The sequence below is a fragment of the Callorhinus ursinus genome, unplaced genomic scaffold (genome assembly GCF_003265705.2).
Source record: "Callorhinus ursinus isolate GAN/ISIS: 27379988/994484 unplaced genomic scaffold, GSC_fseal_2.0 scaffold16, whole genome shotgun sequence".
NCBI lineage: Eukaryota > Metazoa > Chordata > Mammalia > Carnivora > Otariidae > Callorhinus > Callorhinus ursinus.
The window spans coordinates 4,177,905-4,194,658 of NW_027397078.1; the positions used below are offsets into that span (position 1 = coordinate 4,177,905).

General features: G+C 37.2%; 1 non-coding gene across 1 annotated transcript; it reads right to left on the bottom strand.

The window, feature by feature from the left end:
- Positions 1–16,111: 16,111 nt before the first annotated feature.
- On the bottom strand, positions 16,112–16,218 carry LOC112813033 (U6 spliceosomal RNA). The gene has a single exon (XR_003205419.1). It is a non-coding gene; the product is annotated as a U6 spliceosomal RNA (small nuclear RNA).
- Between the last annotated feature and the right edge of the window lie 536 nt (positions 16,219–16,754).

Below are 16,754 nucleotides of genomic sequence, written 5' to 3' on the forward strand. Positions count from 1 at the left end.
GAAAACTTAAGAATGTTACTAAAAAGAAAACAGGAAAACATTTCAGTTTATGGTGTGAAAGCATAAAGACATTGGTGAGTCCTTTCAGCAAAGAGCAAGCATAAAGCTGAAGTGCCCAAGACAACCATTTCAGAGCTTCAGATTGGTCAAAGGTAGAAAACGGAGAAATTGCTTGAACTTCAGGTAAGAACAGCAGGAGTCTGTGGCTTTCATTCCTGGGTCACTTACGTACCCTGCTCCCAGTTTCATTGGTAAGAACTTATTTTATCAGCATGGGCTGGCCATGAAAATGAATAGCTCTACTACTAGAGGGTGAAGATTCAATTTGGGGTGAGTGCGGCTTAATTAGGGCTCAATTGGCTACAAGTAATGAATTTAATAGGAAACAAATGAAAATTCACAGCATTCTTAGCCTGAGGTTGCAGACCTCACTGGGCTGAAGAAAAAACAAACCAAAATTTTAACAGGGAGATCCCGGAAATGACAGAGCCACAAAAAGGCTGAGATAAGACCTCCACATATCTAGATGTCTGAGAAACAATGCACATGCATGGAAGAAACCCAGGAGAGTCTGGCAAATGGTAAAAGCTAAGGGAGAATTGAGAATTAGCTAAAAAGTTGAATATATCCCTCCATGCCCACACAAATCAACAGAACGTGGAAATCTTACAGGCTTGATATGTTTCAGCATAACATTTGCCAGGTTAAAAAACAAAAAATTTTTAGGGAACCAGGTTAAAAAATAAAAACAAGAATAAAAATCTGAGAAGAGACATATGTGGTCAGTTTAAGTTCAGGCAAGTTACTAAAAAACCCAACTACTCTCAGAAATATAAAATAGAATCCAGAGTCACTACAATCTATTATCTACAATGTTCAGTTTTCAACCAAAAGTTATGAGACCTACATTGAAAAAGGAAACTGACCCACACTATAGTAAATAAAAAAGAAGTCAAAGAAACTGACTCTTTTGTGAACCCCGGCGTTGGATCTAGCAGACAAAGATTTAACATCTATTATAATATATTATAAATGTGTTCAAGGTATTAAAATATCAAAGAATTAAAGGAATGTATGTTGGCATTGGCACAACAAACAGAGGATCTCACAAAATAAATAGAAACTATAAAAAATAACCAACTGGCAAATCTAGAATTGAAAAGTACAATAACCAATATGAAAAACTTATTTGATGGGCTTAATATCAGGTTTGAGATTTCAAAAGAATCAGCAAAATCAGAAATATATTAAAGAAATTATCCAGTGCAGGGGCACTTGGGTGGCTCAGTTGATTAAGCATCTGACTCTTGATCTCAGCTCAGGTCTTGATCCCAGGGTCATGAGTTTAAGCCTCACATCGGGCTCCACGCTGGGCAGGGGACCTACTTAGAAAAAAATTATCCAATGCACAAAATGGAGAGAAAAATGCTTGAGACTAATCAACAAAGCTTCTGAAATATTAAATGAAGTTGTTGTTCATGCCGAAAGGAAATGACACAAAATTTACGAAATAACTCAAATAACTCAAATTTACGAAAAGGAATGCAGAGCGTTAGAAACAAATACGAGTGCATATATAAAAGACTGTGTATTTGTGTATTTGTGTGTGTGTGTGTATCTTATATATTTCTCTTTTCGTTATTATTTAAAAAACATGATTAATTACAGAAATAATTATAACATGTATCATTTGGTATATAGCATATACATATTATATATATAATAATATATTTGATGATCAAAAGTATATATATAATGATAATAGAACAAAGGTGGTAGAAGGGAGATACACTAGAGCAAAGTTGCCCTATTTTACTAGATTTAAGTTGGTATTAACCTGAAATAGATTGTTCAGTTAAGGATGCATACTTTAATCCCTAGAGTAACCACTAAGAAAATAACTGAAAAAATATAGGCTAAAAATTAACAGAGATGTTAACATGATATACTAAAAAATACTTCTTTCACACAAAAATAGTTAGCAAAAGAACTAAGGAATAAAAGAGAGATGAGATGTAAACAAAAAGCAAAATGGGGGGGGCACCTGGGTGGCTCAGTCGGTTCAGCATCTGCCTTTGGCTCAGGTCATGATCTCAGGGTCCTGGGATCGAGCCCCACATTGGGCTCCCCGCTCAGTGGGGAGCCTACTTCTCCCTCTGCCTGCCGCTCTGCCTACTTGTGCTCTGTCTCTCTCTCTCTCTCTGTCAAATAAATAAGCAAATAATCTTAAAAAAAAAAAAAGGAAAAAATGTGTGGGATGCAGCTAAGGCATTTCTTAGCAGGAAATTTGTAGATTTTTAAACCTTATACCAGAAAAGAAGAAAAAAATTTAAATCTAAGATTCAATCTCAAGATTTTAGAAACAGAAGAGAAAGTCAAACCCGAAGTAAGTAGATAGAAAGTAATAATAAAGATAAGAGCAGAAATCAATGAGGTGAAAATCAATGAAACCAAAAGCTCCTTCTTTGAAAAGACCAAAAAAATTAAAAAAAGATAAACCTTTAGCTATACTAGCAAAAAAAAAAAGAGAAAGACAAAAATTATCAAAATCAGAAATGAAAAGGAGGAATTCACTACACTTAGAAAAATTAAAACGATTAAAAGGTATTACTCTGACCAACTTTATGCCAACAAATTAGACAACTTGTTAGAATGGGCAAATTTCTAGAAAGAAAAATGAATATATTGAGGTAATAATTAAAAATTTCCCTGCAAACAAAATCCCAGGCAAAGAGAGCTTCACTGGTCAATTTTATCAAATATTGGAAGAAAAAAATAATAGCCCTACACAACCTCTTTCAGGAAATGAGGAGGGGGAAATACATTTCAGCTCATTTTATGAGTACGGTAATACATATCACAAAAAAAGAAAACCATAGACCAATATCCCTTATAAATATAGATTAAAATCCTTAACAAAATGTTAAGGAAACTGAATCCAGCAATATATTAAAAGCATTATATACCATGACCAAGTGGGGTTTATAGAATGCGAGGTTGATACAACATCTGAAAATCAATTAATGTAAAACTCCATCTTTTTCAGAAATTTTTATTTAAGGGGCGCCTGGGTGGCTCAGTCGGTTAGGTGTCTGCCTTCAGCTCGGGTCGTGATCTCAGGGGCTTGGAATCGAGTCCCACATTGGGCTCCCCACTCAGTGGGGAGTCTGCTTCTCCCTCTCACTCTCCCTCTGTGCTCTCTCAAATAAATAAACAAAATCTTTAAAAAAAGTTTTTATTTAAATTCAGTGTAACATACAGTATAACATTAGTTTCAGGTGTACAACATAGTGATTCAACACTTCCATACAACACGTGGTGCTCACCACAATTGCACGCCTTTAATCCCCATCACCTATTTAACCCATTCCCTGCCCCACCTCCATTCTGGTACCAATCGATTTGCTCTCTATAGTTTAGAGTCTGTTTCTCGTTTGCCTCTCCCTCTCTTTTTTTCCGTTTTCTCATTTGTTTTGTTTCTTAAATTCCACATGAGTGAAAGCATATGGTATATGTCTTTCTCTGACTGACTTATTTCACTTAGCATAACATGCTATAGCTCCATCCATGTCTTTGCAAATGGCGAGGTTTCATTCTTTTTGATGGCTGAGTAATATTCCATTGTGTATATATACATTACTTCTTTATCCATTCATTAGTTGATGGACACTGGGCTGCTTCCATAATTTGGCTATGGTAGATAATGCTGCTATAAACATAGGGGTGCATGTATCCCTTCAAATTAGTATTTTTGTATTCTTTGTGTAAATACCCAGTAGTGCCATTGCTGCACTGTAGGGTAGTTCTATTTTTAACTTTTTTTTCAAAGATTTTATTTGTTCATTTGAGACAGAGAGAGTGAGAGAGAGAGCACAAGAAGGGGGAAGGTCAGAGGGAGAAGCAGACTCCTCACTGAGCACAGAGCCCAACTCGGGGCTCAATCCTGGGAGTCTGGGATCATGACCTGAGCTGAAGGCAGGCGCCTAACCAACTGAGCCACCCAGGCACCCCTGATTTGAACTTTTTGAGGAACTTCCATACCATTTTCCAGAATGGCTGCAGCAATTTACATTCCCACCAACAGTGCAAGAGGGTTCCCCTTTCTCCATGTCCTTGCCAACACTTGTTGTTTCTTGTGTTGTTGATCTTAGCCATTATGACAAGTATGAGGTGATCTCTGTAGTTTTTATTTGCATTTCCCTTACGATCAGTGATGTTGAACATCTTTTCATGTGTCTGTTGGCTATCTGTGTCTTCCTTGGAGTCTTCTATTCATGTCTTCTACGCATTTCTTAACTGGATTATTTGTTTTTGGGGGTGTTGCGTTTGATAAGTTCTTTATAGATTTTGGATACTAACCCTTTATCAGATGTGTCATTTGCAAGTATCTTCTGCCATTCTGTAGGTTGCCTTTTAGTTTTGTTGATTGTTTCTTTCACTGTGCAGAAGCTTTTTATTTTGATGAAGTCCCAATAATTCATGTTTGCTTTTGTTTCCCTTGCCTCAGGAGATATGTCTAGAAAGAAGTTGCTATGGCTGATGTCAGAGAAGTTACTGCCTATGTTCTCTTCTAGGATTTTTATGGTTTCAGGTCTCATATTTAGGTCTTTAATCCATTGTGAATTTATTTTTGTGTGTGGTGTAAGAAAGTGGTCTAGCTTCATTCTTTTGTATGTTGCTGTTAAAACACCATTTTAATAAAGGAACAAAAAAATAATCACCTCAATAAATGTAGAAAAAACATTTGACAGAATCTATCACTCATGATAAAATAGCTCAATAAACTAAGAATAAAAGTAAATGTCCTCATTCTCATATAGGACATCTATGAAAAACCTACCACTAATATCCTACTAAATGGTGAAAGATTTAATGCTTTCTCACAAAGATTAGAGAAAAGGCAAATGTAAAAATGTCCCTACTTCTATTCTACATGATACTGGAGGTTCTAACAAATGCATGAGGAAAAGGTATTAAAAGCATGTAGATAAGAAAAGAGGAAGGAAAACTATTTTTATTCACAGATGAAATAATCATGTATGTAGAAAATCCCAAGGAACCTACATAAAACTACTAGAACTAATGCACAACTTTAGCAAGTTCATAGGATACAGGATGAAATAAATTGCATTTCCATATTCTAGCAAAGGACAACTAAAAATAAATTTGAAAAAAGAGTTCCATTCACAATAACATAAAAATAAAATATTTAGGAATAATTTTAACAAAAGAAATATGTCTTAGATTATTTTATTCTGGTAGAAATTGACAAGCTCATCATAAAATGTATATGGAGATGGAAATAATTTGGAGTAGTCAAAACAATTTTGAAATGGAAGAATCAAGTTGAAAGATTCTAACAGTCTGCTTTCAAAACTTACTATATAGTATTAGCATAAGGATGGACATATAGACGAATAAAAAAGAATAGAGTCCAGAAATAGACTCAAACATTGATAATCAATGGATTTTCAACTAAGATGCCAAAGCAAAACAATAGGAAAGAATAGCCTTTCAACAGATTTACTAGAGTAATTGGCTATCCATATGCCAATTAAAAAAAAAAAAGGACTTAAACTCTTGCCTCACAATATTCAAGTATTAACTCAAAATAGATCATAGATTTAAATGTCAAAGCTAAAACTATAAAACTTCTAGGAGAAAATCTTAGTGACCCTGACTTAGGCAAAGATTTCTTACCTATGACACAAAAATCATGCTCCATGAAATTTTTAAAAATGGAAAATTGCATGTCATCAAAATTAAGAACTTTTGCTCTTCAAATAAAAATAAAGCCACAGACTTGAAGATAAAATTGTCAGATCATATGTCCAATAAATAGCTTGTATCTAGAATATATTTAGAATTCTCTTTTTAATGAAGTATAGTTGACATACAACATTAAATTAGTTTCAGGTGTACAACGTAGTGATTTGACAGTTCTATACATTACTCCATGCTCACTAGGGTAAGTGCAGTTACCATCTGTCACCATATGTTATTACATTACTGACTACATTCCCTATGCTGTACTTTTCATCTCCATGACTTATTTATTTCATAACTGTAAGTTTGTACCTCTTAATCCTCTTCACCTATTCTGTGCATTCCCCCAACCACCTCCCCTCTGGCAACCACCAGTTTGTTCTCTGTATTTAAGAGTCTGTTCGTTTGTTTGGTTTTTAGATTCCACATACTAGTGAAATTATATGGTATTTGTCTTTTTCTGTCAGACGTATCTCACTTAGCACAATACCCTTAGCATCCATGTTGTTGCAAATGGCAAGATTTCATTATTTTTTATGGCTGAGTAATATTCCATTATATATATATATATATATGTATACATACACATTACATCTTCTTTATCCATTCATCTGACACTTGGGTCGCTTCCGTATTCTGGCTATTGTAAATAATGCTACAATAAACATAGGGGTACATACATCTTTCCAAATTAGTGTTTTCATTTTCTTTGGGTAAATTACCCAGTAGTGGAATTACTTAATCATATGGTACTTCTCTTTTTAATGTTTTAAGGAATCTCTATGCTGTTTTCCACAGTGGTTGAGCCAATTTACTTACCCACCAACAGTGCGCAAGCGTTCTTTTTTTTCCTCCACATCCTCACCAACACTTGTTATTTCTTGTCTTTTTGATACTAGCCGTTCTGAGTGGTGTGAGGTGATATCTCATAATGGCTCTGTTTTGCATTTTCTTGATGATGAGTGATGTTGAGCATCTTTTCATGTGTCTGGTGGCCATCTGTATGTTTTCTTGGGGAAAACATCTATTCAGATTCTCTGCTCACTTTTTAATTAGATTGTTTGTTTGTTTGGTGTTGAGTTGTTTAAGTTCTTTTTGTATTTTGGATATTAGACCCTTTTTGGATATATCATTTGCAAATATCTTCTCCCATTCAGTGGGTTGCTTTTTGTTTTGTTATGCAAAGCTTTTTGTTTTGGTGTAATCCCAATTATTTATTTTTGCTTTTGTTTCCCTTGCCTGAGGAGACATATCCATAAATATGTTGCTAAGGGTGATGGCCAAGAGATTACTGCCTATGTTTTCTTTTAGAAGTTTTATGGTTTCAAGTCTCACACCTAGGTCTTTAATCAATTTGAGATTGAGAAATAAGAGACAAACAACCCAATGAAAATAGGGGAAAGATTTGAGCAGACACTTCACCAAAGATTCTATACAGATTTCTAATAAGTACATGAAAACTTGGTTAACATTATTACTCACTTAGGCAATACAAATTAAAATCACGGTAAGATATCACTTCACACCCGTTAGAATGGCTATGATAAAAAAGATTGAGGGGTGTCTGGGTGGTGCAGTCTGTTAAGCATCCGACTCATGGTTTTGGCTCAGGTCGTGATCTCAGGGTCATGAGACTGAGCCCCGCATCGGGCTCTGCACTCAGCGCAGAGTCTGCGTAAGACTCTCTCCCTCTGCCCCTCTCCCACCTAAAATAAAATTTAAAATCTTTAAACAAAAAAAGATCGACAATACAAAGCGTTGAGAGGGTGTGGAGAAACTCGTACTCTCGTATGTTATTGATGAGAACATAAAATGATACAACCACTTTGGAAAACAGTTTGACACCTTCTCAAAAAGTTATAGGTACAATTTCCATATAAGTGTGCAATTCCATTCCCAGGTATCTACTCAAGAGAAATGAAAGCACATGTCCATAGGAAGACATAGGTGAATGTTTATAGTGCATTATTCACAATAGCTCAAAACTGGAAGCAACTCAAATGCCCATCAGCTGGTGAAAGGATAAACAGAATGTGGTATATCTGCACAGTGGTATACTACTCAGCAATAAAAGGGAATAAACTAAAAGAACTATTGATAAATGCAAGAATGTGGATGAACCTCAAAAACATTTGTTAAATAATAGAAGCCAGACACAAAAGGGTACGTATGTTATGATTGTACTGATACGCAATTTCTAGAAACGTTACCACTATAGGGAGAGAAAGCAGATGAGAGTTTCCTGTGTGATGATGGACTCAAAATGTGCACTAGAGAACTTTTGGGGATGATGGAATTGTTCTAAGATTGGATTATAATGATGTTTGCACCACTGAATAAATTTAGCATAAAACACATCAGGTGGATTGTATGTATGGAGATTACACCTCAGAACAATATGGAAAACGGTAAGACGGCAGTCTATGTCAAATCTGCACAACTAAAAGAGTATGGAATAGGGGAAACCAAAAGTATGGCTTGAGGAGAGTGTGAAATGGGCAAGGAGTTAGTCCTTAATTGAGAAGAATGGGCCAGGGCACTCTATCATATGCAACACAGTATATATACTCAGAGTTGAAAACCTCCAGCTTCTCACTTGGAGTAACTCCATCTCTTATAGGTGTTGTTATTTCTTTCCTTCGTTATTAATGTGGATTTTTAGGGACCATAAGAAGCATATCTAAAGACACATAGTTAGGAGGAAAGGAAAAGACTCCCACTTAAGGAGATGGACCGAGAAGCTATCGGAAGCATATTTTCAGCCACAATGAACACATAGAAACACTGGATAAAATATCAAAAAAAAAAAAAGATAAATATGTAGCCAAACTCAGAAATAAGAAAAGGATAACTCAAGAGGTCAGAAACAAAAAAGAGAACTTTTTAAAAAAGATTTTATTTATTTATTTGAGAGAGAGAGCGCGCAGAGCGAGAGGGAGCATGAGCAGGAGGAGGGGCAGAGGAAGAGGGAGAAGCAGGCTCCCCACTGAGCAGGGAGCCTGGTGTGGGGCTCCATTGGGATCGAGACTTGAACTGAAGACAGACTTAATTGACTGAGCCACCCAGGCGCCCCCCCAAAAAGAGAACTTAAAACCATAGCAGTGTCCCATGAGGAATTAGAATCATGAATTGTCACCTTGCAACAATGTAGAGCTCCAATTGGTGCTACCCATGAGCTGTAGGAACTCCAGATGAAGAAATTATTGTAAGAACTAACATGGAAGTAGTGAAATCCATAGGGTTCCTACAGAAGACTCACTGAAGATGATCTCCTTTTAAAAAAATATTACAAAGCAGATCTGGAAACCCAATACTCTGAGATAATCAGTAAATATAAGAAATGGAGAGCTCACCTTTGAGGAACTAGATACAACCAAGTAATCTGAAAGAAAAAAATGTATGTACATTTAAAATAGTCTTTAAACTATTTTAAATGGGGCGCCTGGCTGGCTCAGTCAGAAGAGCATGTGACTCTTGATCTCAGGGTCATGAGTTTGAGCCCTACATTTGGTGTAGAGATCACTTAAAAATAAATAAATACATAAACTTAAAGAATGGAGGTAATAATGGAATTAATAAAAGACATTATGAAAAACAGAAACCAACAGAAATTATAGAAATTAGACATATAGCAATTAAAATAAAATCCTCAAGTAGTGGGCTAATAGGAAACCAAATTTAGAAGAAGAAATCATGGTAGACACCTTCCAGAATGCAGTACAGAGAATTAAAATATATGTCCAACTAAATAGGTGCAGAAAATGATCCTATTAAGTGTAAAACCTATGCCTTATTTTAAGGAGGTAATCTCCAAGACAACTAGATAAAGAAGGAAACTGCCTTAATCTGAAAAAGGGTATAGAAATCTATCAAAAATTTATACCAACCATTGTATTTCATGGCTAAACTTTAGACTTTATGTAATTTAACAAGCAGATTCTAAATTTCATATAAAAGAGTAAAGCTCTATGGGGTGCCTGGGTGGCTCAGTAGCGGCGGGGGGGGGGGGGGGGGGCGGAGAGGTTAGTGTCCTGGGTAGTGGAATCAAGCGCCTGGTCAAGCTCTGCATGGAGTCTGTTTGTCCCTCTCCCTCCCCCTCTGCTCCTCCCCCCTCATTCACTCACACACACCCACCAACGCTCCCCCCACCTCTCTCTCTTAAATAAATAAATAAAATCTTAAAAAAAGAGTAAAGCTCTAATGGAAATTCAAGACATTTCTGAAAAAATGCAGAAATTAAAGTAAGGATCAGGAGAGGAATGTCAGCCTCTACTTCTAAAATTCCTATTGTATTGATGTGTCTAGAGAATGCAGTAAAACAAGAGAAAATTGGAAATGGAGAAGAAAATTTTGCCATTATTTGCAGACATGATTATCTATACAACAGGCAAAAATTGCTGGTCATAAGATCAACATAAAAATAATGATGAAATTCCTATGTGTCAGTAGTAACAAATTAGATAATAGAATAGAAAAAAATCTCATTTACAATAACAAAAACTATACACTAACTAGGAATAAGCATAACAAATGTGCAAACTTTTATGTGGAAATATATTAAACATTATTGCAAGATGTTGAAAAACAAAGGTTAATGGAGAGGTATATCTGTTGAAGTATGGGAAGATTCAATATTTTAAGATTGTCAGTTTTACCAAGCTGGTCTCTAACTTAACACAATTTCAAATAAAATCCTACCACAATGGTTTATGTAATTTAATAAACTGATTCTAAGTTTTACATAAAAGAGTAAAACTCTAATGAAAATTCAAGACATTTCTGAAAAAAATACAGGGAGAGGACATTTGTTATGGCAGATATAATGAATCTTATAAAGCTGTAGTGATTAAAACAAAGCAGTGTTAGTATGAGAATAGATAAATAGATCATCGGACTAGAATAGAGAGCCCTCAAACAGACCAGATATGTGAGAATTAGTATTGTCTTACAAATCTTTGGGGAATTTCTTAACTATTCAATGGGTACTATCAAAACATTTGATTATCAGTGTGTGGAAAAGAGATTTTTACTTCATACCATTGACAAAAAGTAAATTTCAAATGAATGTACCCCAATGTGGAAATCAGAACTTTAAAACTACTAGGAAAAAATGTAGGAGAATATCTTCATGTTCTCAGCATAGGTTATAAAAAGCACAAATCACAAAGGGAAATATTGATAGATCACACTACATTAAAATCAAAAACTTCTGTATAAAAATCATATCACAAATAACATTAAAAGTTGAACAACGTCTTTGGAGAATATATTCGCAATATGTGTAACTATCAAAAGATTGGTATCCAGAATACATAAAGATCGTCTCTACATCAATTATAAATAGACAAATCAGAAAACAGTAGGCAAAAGCTATGAACAGGCAGTTTGCAGAAGAGGACACACAACTGTCCAATAAACATATGAAAAATGTTCAAACTCTCAAGTAATGAGGAAAATGCAAATAAAAACAAAAATTAGATTCTATTTCACACCATCAGATCAACAAAAATAAAGTCAGTAAATATCAAGTTTTGATGGATCTCTGGCAAACTAGGAACACTCAAACACTGCTAATGAAAGTATAAATTGGAGCAAATGCAATTTGGCATGACTAGTGAAGTTGAAAATATACATACCTAGCAATTCCACTTTAAGTTATGGGTCCCAGAGAAACTTTCACTTGCGATCAAGGAGACATGTGCTGTGCAGGATTATTGTCGTGGCAAAAACTAGTGACAACTTAATGTTTATCAAAATGAGATATATTCATATGATGAAGTATATGGTTGTTATAAAGGAACGGACCCTCCTCCAAAAATATACTGAGATGTGTTGAAATAAAAGAGCAAATTGTACAATTATGTGAATGGTATGACACCATATATGTAAACACATGTATGAATATGCATGTATGTTTGTATATACATAATATATACAATTATATATAATTGTATGTTTCGTGCATATTCATGCATATATATATATACACATACATACATACATATATATATATATATATATATGATGAAGCTATAAGACCACAGACTGGAAAGAGACTAAGATACCAAATGCAGAATAGTGAAAGGAGAAAGGTAAATGACGAGAAAGAGCACAAAGAAATCTTCAACTCTCTGCAATTTTGTTCTTGTATTTACAAAAAATCTGAAACAAAGGACAAAATTCAATTATGTGTTCTGCATACTTGATTACTTGTTATATTATTCTCTGTACTTTGCCTGTACTTAAAATTTTGTTCCAGTAAAAAAAATAAACATGTTACATAAGGTGGACAAGGATTTCCAGAACCACTTATTTGTACTTATTGGATGTGCTTCTTGTCCCTTACGGAACTTTGAAATGACCCTACATCTGCTGTGGGGATAGTACATGAGTAGAGATTGCTATGTATAAAGATTACACAACAAAATGTTACTTGAATAAATGTGCCCAAATACATATATAGGATATGTGATATATACGGTGTATATATGATAAATATGCCCCTTTTTATTGCCCAAGATACTTGGCAGAACGAGCTCTTACCTAAAGCGGCTAAGCACAGGCTAAGACCTGAGGAAGTACCCAAAGGAAGACTCTCTGTACGACTATGAGAGGTGTCTATGTCAGGGCAGAGAACCATCACTAAGAGGCCTCATGGAGAGATGGAGAGGCGAGGCCACTTCACCCTGGGCAGGGGGTCCAACAGCTAAGATCTCTAATTCAGGTTTCTGGCCACCCCTGATAGAGCAGAGGAACCCTTGGAGAACATCACCAAGAAGGAGCAGCTTCACAAATCTCTTTCCACCTCAGAGCTCCATGAAGGATCCCTATGAGCCTGGCTGTCTTGAAGAGGTGCTGTCATGCATGGGCGACCTTCTTAGTCTCTAACACAAGGCAACCCATAGAGAGGTCCTGGGCCTCCCTCCCTAAGACTGTGGTTTGCTTAGAATTAAAACTACACATCCTATAAAAACACTTGTCCTTTCCTGTGCAAAGCAATGCTGCTGATCCACGAGCAGGGGGAGCGAACGCTGAGCTGCTCTCCGGTAACGGTGGACTGAGTCAATGCTGGGCCACTGGTGCCATGTTAGCCTTTCCATTAGTCCTACTTCTGACTAGGATCCTCACATCATCACTCACACTTCTGAGCACTTTCCAGAAGCAAAGCGCGACCCTTTGTGACAGCGTAATAGAGAGGTAGGATGAGCTTCGGTGCCCACTGGTGAGGGGTTTACGAATCAAGCCTATGGATCTAAGAAACAAGATCCCAAGCAGTCTATGGTAAGTGCCAACTGAAGTTTCAAGTAGTAGACACTGCAACAGGTGAGGTCCTAAAGGAAGGCTTCATCAATGAGATGGGACTTGGCATGGTTCTAAAAGACAATGGCAGCATACCTTTGAATCCTACTCATGTGTGTTTTTTTCTCTTCCTGAAAGGATGTTCTTAGATCGGGGATGGCAAATGGATTTTGTCTTTAATGACCATGCCAGTCGATAGGTGTCCAGCAGGAAGGGCTAAGATTGCTTCTGGGCTGGGAGGAAAGAGTCGGTATCCTTCTCAGGTAACTGCCACGGGCATAGCTTACGTAGGTGGCAGTGTGTGTGTGTGCCATATTTTGTAAATCACTACACGTGATTTACAAAGATGGCTTTGCCCGCCGAGTGAATTGCACACATTACCCGTGTGTGGTCCTGCAACCCTAAATTCCAGTTTCCCCTCAGATGCACTAGAAGACGTACAGCTCCACATCTAATTACAGAGCTGGAAAAGAAAGCTCTCTATCCCGAAGGTGCTTCCAACAGCCACATGAGATGAGACAAATGTCATTGTTCCAAGTATTGCGCTAGGATTTGCTATGTGGGTGGAATCCAGTGGGATGCTGACCGTTTGTGGGAATTTTACGTGGAAGAAACTGGGTTACTAAGGTCACCATTTTTCTTTTTTTGGCTTAGGCATTATTCTACTGTGCATGTGTAGAGAAATCTTATTCAGTATTTTCATAAAAGAAATCATCGTGACAGCGTATGTCAGGAAGAGTCACGCGTGATTTGAAATTCTATAGATACGTTCCTTCAGAATCATAACAATAATAATGACAATAAAACATTCGTGTGCACACAAAACTTTCCCGAAAGATCATATGCAAGCTGATGCAAATGCACAGTCTGCGCCTGGAAAGGCAGATATAAATACCCACAGCACATTCCCATCAATCTCAAACTGGGTCATCAGGAAGAGGTGGCGGAAAAGCGCAGTCTCCGTACTCAGAAATACCTTGATGCAAATCCTGACTCCACCATCTTCGGACTCAATGGCCTTGGACTATTTCTTCAAATAGGAAACGGCAATAGCAACAGCGAGCCCAGAGGATTGTTAAAAGGGAGAAACGAGGTGTGTATACAAAGCACCTAGTAAATGCCTAGTACATTGTACCGTTTCGATACATTTAAATTCTTGTCTTCTCTTTTACCCCTTGTACTATCTATGGAATACCTGACTCCATCTCTGCAAATTCTTTCTGGATTTTCTATTCCACTTTCAGCCGTGAGCAAAGGAAAATATTTCCTTCGTTTCTGAGTGATTCTATGTGCTTTTGCTCCTGATCCCCAAACCTCCTTCTGGGAAGGCAACCCTAGGGCTCCCATGACCCCCCCCCCCACCTCCTTCTCCACGTTCTGTCACCAGAGGCAGTCCTCGAAGCTTTTCGACCTTGCAGGGTTGCCCCAGGCAAGCTGCCGGGTGATGCTTTTACCAATAATTACAATCTTCTGAAAGGCATGCTTCATGGGTATTAAAAAAGGTGAGTCTATGCCTAGTAATAGAAGAGTCTAATTTACATATTCTTTTAGGTCAGAGACTGGATGTCATGCTTCTTTGTTCCCTATTCATGTAAGTTATTAATATTAGTAAGTATGTAGCTGAGATCATGAAATATTTATCTGCTGGATAAATGGGCAAAGGGTCCGGGAAATAAAGGGTTTGGGAGGGCAGAAACAGGAGAAAATCTGGAAAAAAGACTGCTAAGGGTGGGGGGCGGGGGAGATGGGTGGATGTACCTCAGCAAGCCATAGATTCTCAGCGAAACAAAAATAAATAAAATAAGGAAAAATAAACTCTGTGCCCCAGTTATCCAAATTAGTAATGGACAGTTTGTGGGCCATGAAATGTCTCATTACGTGCTGCTCTATTTTGCTGGGGCGCGCATGGCTTCCCTTATAGGCAGCTAAGCACACACTTAGAGCTTTTTCAGCCCCTCATGGAAACTCTACCCCAACCAGAAGTAATTTCCACACTTTATTATGTCCTGTTGGGGAATTCTATATCCTCTTCACCCCAGAAAAGATTTCAAGTATCACTGAAACCTCAGCTCCAATGACCCGAATCAAGTTTAGAAGGAACTGTGATTTTTCAGAAAACTCTTCAAATGCTGAGCAGCTGTTGCAGATGCCACTTTATAAATAGCCACCTGCTCACTGAGCAGTGACAATGTGCATCAGACTGATGAAAATGATGTTGCTTTTAACCTCGGACTGTACCGGATACTCCTCTGAGAAAAGTGGACTTTTCTCCCTCACTATGTCTTGCCACAGAGACACAGGGAAAGACACCTCCACCGCCCCCCCCGCCACACAGATGAAATTGAGTCTTGAATCAGTTGAGTGACCTACATAAGCATTCCTGAAAATAATATTTCAAAGTATTTTAGTGAAACCCTATGTATAAGCATGCACGTATGCACGCGCAGAGTCTTATGGGTTTATGGAAAGTTTTGTGAGTGGATAAAAAGAGAAAAGAATGACTTTTTTATATTGCTAATTCCATATACAGTTGACCCTGAGCAAAAGGAGTTTGAACTGTGTGGGTCCACTTATGTACAGATTTATATATATATGTATATATATACACATATATGTTTATATATATATACAGTACAATGCTGTAAATGTATTTTCCTTATAATTTTCCTTTTTTATTTTTTCCAAAGTTCAAATCTTTTTTAAATTTTTTTATTATGTTATATTAATCACCATACATTACATCATTAGTTTTTGATGTAGTGTTCCATGATTCATTCTTTGCATGTAACACCCAGTGCTCCATGCAGAATGTGCCCTCCTTAATACCCATCACCGGGCTAACCCATCCCCCCACCCCCCTCCCCTCTAGAACCCTCAGTTTGTTTCTCAGAGTCCATCGTCTCTCATGGTTCGTCTCCCCCTCCGATTTCCCCCTTCATTTTTCCCTTCCTGCTATCTTCTTCTTCTTTTTTTTAACATATAATGTATGATTTGTTTCAGAGGTACAGGTCTGTGATTCAACAGTCTTATACAATTCACAGCGCTCAAAAATATGGAACGCTTCACAAATTTGCGTGTCATCCTTGCGCAGGGGCCATGCTAATCTTCTCTGTATTGTTCTAATTTTAGTGTAAGTGCTGCCGAAGCGAGCACTATATTTTTCCTTTTTTAAAAGATTTTATTTTTTAAGTAATCTCTACTCCCATCATGGGGCTTGAACGCACAACCCCAAGATCAAAGAATTGCTCGCTCTACTGACTGAGCCAGCCAGGTACCCCCTTACGATTTTCTTTTTTTTTTTTTTAAGATGTTATTTATTTATTTGACACAGAGAGACACAGCGAGAGAGGGAACACAAGCAGGGGGAATGGGAGAGGGAGAAGCGGGCTTCCCGTGGAGCAGGGAGCCCGATCCTGGGCTCAATCCAAGGACCCTGAGATCATGAACTGAGCCGAAGGCAGATGCTTAACGACTGAGCCACCCAGGAGCCTGCCCTTATGATTTTCTTAATAAATGTCTTTCTCTAGCTTACTTTTTGCAAGAATACAGTATACGATACATAGAACATACAAAATATGTGTTAAGTGACTGTTTATGTTACTGGTAAGGCTTCCTGTCGACAGTAGGCTATTAGTAAAGTTTTTGGAGAGTCAAAAGTTACGCGTGGATTTTTGACTGCACAGGAGGGT